This window comes from Colletes latitarsis, chromosome 4, assembly GCF_051014445.1.
Source record: "Colletes latitarsis isolate SP2378_abdomen chromosome 4, iyColLati1, whole genome shotgun sequence".
NCBI lineage: Eukaryota > Metazoa > Arthropoda > Insecta > Hymenoptera > Colletidae > Colletes > Colletes latitarsis.
In genome coordinates this window covers 23772807-23776504 of record NC_135137.1, presented here as the reverse complement: position 1 = coordinate 23776504, position 3698 = coordinate 23772807, and positions in this window count along the sequence as shown.

Below are 3698 nucleotides of genomic sequence, written 5' to 3'. Positions count from 1 at the left end.
GATTCTGAAAAATCGTATTATTAATATACATATGTACGTTCATACATGGGAATAATAAAAAAATTTCTTCTTTTTCAATAATTAAAATATAATCAGGGGGTCTTAAAACGTGTATTTCCGTAAAATAAATTTTACAAAATTTTTTTTTCATTATGGGTACTTTGCTTATGTGCGTCTACATAGGTCGGAAAGTAAAAATGCCTGGGCAGTCGAGAATCACGGCTCGAGATTCCAAATCGTATGCCGTAGACGGGAGGTCGGATTTCAGTTGTTAAGAGCGAGAAGGCAAATGTGATTGAAGATAAGTAGCTGTAATAACTTTAATAATATCTTGCAGTAAAACTTAACCCAAAATCGGGTACCATTTCAACTTTCCCTTATTAGAATCGAGTTTTCAATTTGTTTTAGCGAAAATCCCAGACGGTTAAACTGCTTACTGCTGTTTTTAATTACCAAGCATTTATTTCTCAATTAACCCTTTGCGAGTAAAACCATTTTGCACATTATTCTAAAACATTTGTGGTATTCGTTTTCAATGCGATTTAAGTAAGCATATAATGTATAAGATTTCATTTAAATTTTTCTTTTCTAGAGAAGATAGAGAAAAAGTTTTTTAATTTTTTTTACATAAAGTTGAATGCTTCCCAAAATTTATATGAAACATTTAAAAGATCTTTTATAAATTACGCCTATGTATTGGAACAACTATAAAACAAGAGGTATATTCATTATTATCCATGGGCTGATTATAGTCAAAGTCTAACCGGACTTTGAAATGAGAACATAAAACTTAAATGTAAAGTTCCATTTAAATTCATTCAGACATTTATACTTAATCGTATTAATAATATACATATGTACGCTCATACATGGGAATAATAAAAAAATTTCTTCTTTTTCAATAATTAAAATATAATCAGAGGGTCTTAAAACGTGTATTTCCGTAAAATAAATTTTACAAAATTTTTTTTCCATTATGGGTACTTCGCTTATGTGCGCCTACATAGGTCGGAAAGTAAAAATGCCTGGGCAGTCGAGAATCACGACTCGAGATTCCAAATCGTATGCCGTAGACGGGAGGTCGGATTTCAGTTGTTAAGAGCGAGAAGGCAAATATGAGCCTTTCTCTCTCGACTTCCACGAGGCGGACCGAAATTACTTCGGGCAGCTTCGGAATAATCGAGAAAGAGGGCATGTGTCAGTTTGCCTTTGTCGACTTTCCGAAACTCTACGAGCTCACGTACGCGTGATCTGGTATATGCGAGTAGGGCACCGGGTGCTGAATCTGGCATCTATGTTCCCGCCATCTGGAGAAGGACCAGCCGCGCCGTCTTCCAGGGCGAGGGAAATACCCCTCGGCGGAGGCAACCGCTGAGCAGCCTCTCGAACTGCGGGCTCGAGACGCCAAGGGCACAGGCCAACACCTGGCCGGGCACGCGGTCGGGACACGGAGCAACCCTCCGAGCCCTCATGCGGCGAACGGCCCGGCCCACCTCCTCGGGGGTGACCTCCAGTTCCTGGGACCAGACGGTAGGGTCCCAGGGTTCTCGAGGAGGTGGTACCCCGACCCGGTTAGACCCCGGGAACAGGGTTAATACCACCTCCTCTAAAAACTGGAGGTCAAGAGTCTCCGTCAGAGGGGGCGCCCATGGCCGAAGCTTGCCCATTATAAGCCTGTACGGACGCCCCCACGGATCCCTATTCAGCTCCCCGAGGAGATCCATCCATGCCCGTGTCGTGGCGTCTCGGATGGCGCGCTGGAGGGTCCGCCGCTCCATGGCGAAATCCTCATACATGCACGCCATCTGCTCCGCAGTCGGGCGTAGACGACGTGATCTCCGGGCGCGGGTACACCTTCGGCGGGCGCGCACACACCGAGCGTTGCACTGCTCGATGTGCGGCGACCTCCAATACGCCGCGCCCTGGCTTCTGAGAGGCCTGGTTCGGGGCATGGAGGCATTGCACACCTCCTTGAACTTGCCCAGGAACCACTCGGCCTCCTGTTAGACGTCGTCGACAGGTCCATCCTCTGGCTGGGACCAAGCTGCCACTGTTGCGTCTGCCTCCGCCATCGCCCAACTCACCCTCTTGAGGGGCCATCGCGGTTGGGCCACGGCATCTGCCACACGCCTCCGGCCGAGGGGCTCCCTTCGTGCCAGGATGGCCCTCACCGACATGGTGATATAGAGGTGGTCACTAAGTGTGGCCACCTCTACGGCCACTCGCCACCCCGACACGACTCGCAGGGCCATAGGGGTTGCCCACGTCAAATCGATGATGGACGTTCCCTGCGGTCCTACGAACGTGGCTTCGGTGCCCAGATTCACCAGCCGGAGGTCGTGTTTAGCCGCCCACCCCAAAAGCGCCTCACCACGGCGGCTGGTCCTGGGTTTGCGCCATGTAGCTGCATGAGCATTGAAGTCTCCCAGAACCAGTACCGGACGGGGTAGACATCTCCTGATACAATCGCCCACCCTGTCCAGGTATGCCGCATATGTGGCGAGGTCGCATTTGTGCGACACGTAGCAGCCCACCACCGCGATTGTCCCCCATTGGACCGCCAGAAACCCCCTCCCCCGATGCAGGATGGTAACGGGAGGAGAGTCTGGCGGCCACGCCCATTCTATCGCCACCAAACCGCACAGGCTCCCGACCCAATTGGACTTGTCGGGAACCATGTACAGCTCGGTGGCTATGGGCATGCCTACCCTTTGTGCCCGCAGAGTGTGGACAAGCATGTCCTGTGCCCTGCGAACCCTCGCCAAATTGGTCTGGAGGAGAGTGAATTTTATTTTTTCACAGCCTCCTCCAGGCTTTTACTCTCTGTTGGGAAGGGGCCCTCCCCCTCCACCTTCGCCTCCGCTGCGGGAGAGGCCCATCTCCCCCGACTGGCTCATCCACCTCCATTGCAGGGGGGACGTCGCTCCCTTTATTAACTAGGACTTTGTGTCCCCCCATTCTTGCCTTGGCCCGCCCTCGGCGGCCCTGCCTGGGTGGAGGGGCACAACCCGGTCCCCCTAATCGGTGCCCCGTGGGCCTCTCCGGTATGTCCACACAGAGGGTACACACCGGGGCCGCCGCGCCACATTCCTTGACGCGATGGCCGGAAGAGCCGCAGTTGTAGCAGCGGCCACTCCGGTCCACCGTCGCCGTGTACCGCTGCCTGACGTGGCCCGTCTCAAGGCAGCGGTAACACTGCAAGGGGCGCGGCGCTAGGACCTCCACTTTTGCTGAGGTCCAGCCCACTTTGACCTTTCCGGCCGCCAAAATCTTGATGGGGGCCGTCATGGGGCACCTGACCCACGCGGAACCCAGAGTTCTAGAGGTCCAGCGAATATCGCCCACCTGAACCCCCTTTTCTGGGCACCCTCCCAGGGTCGCCAATGCCAAGCGAACCTCTGCTGGGGTGGCGGCGTCGCCGAGGCCGCTCACCCTCAGTTCGGTCCGCTTAATTGGGCAGGCTACCCTGACCGGCATTCCGGTCAGGGCCTCCCTCATCCTGGCGGCTAAGGCATCCGCCTTGGCTTCTCCCTCGGGCCCGGGGATCTCTATGAGAAGACCCCCTGTGATTGCCCGCTTTGTTCTGACATCGGCGACGCCAAGGTCGGCGAGTTTAATGTTCGCCCACGCCTTAGCCATCGCCTTGCCCAGAACAGCAGCCGAGCCCTCCACAACGTCCAAGGCCACCGCCGCCGTGT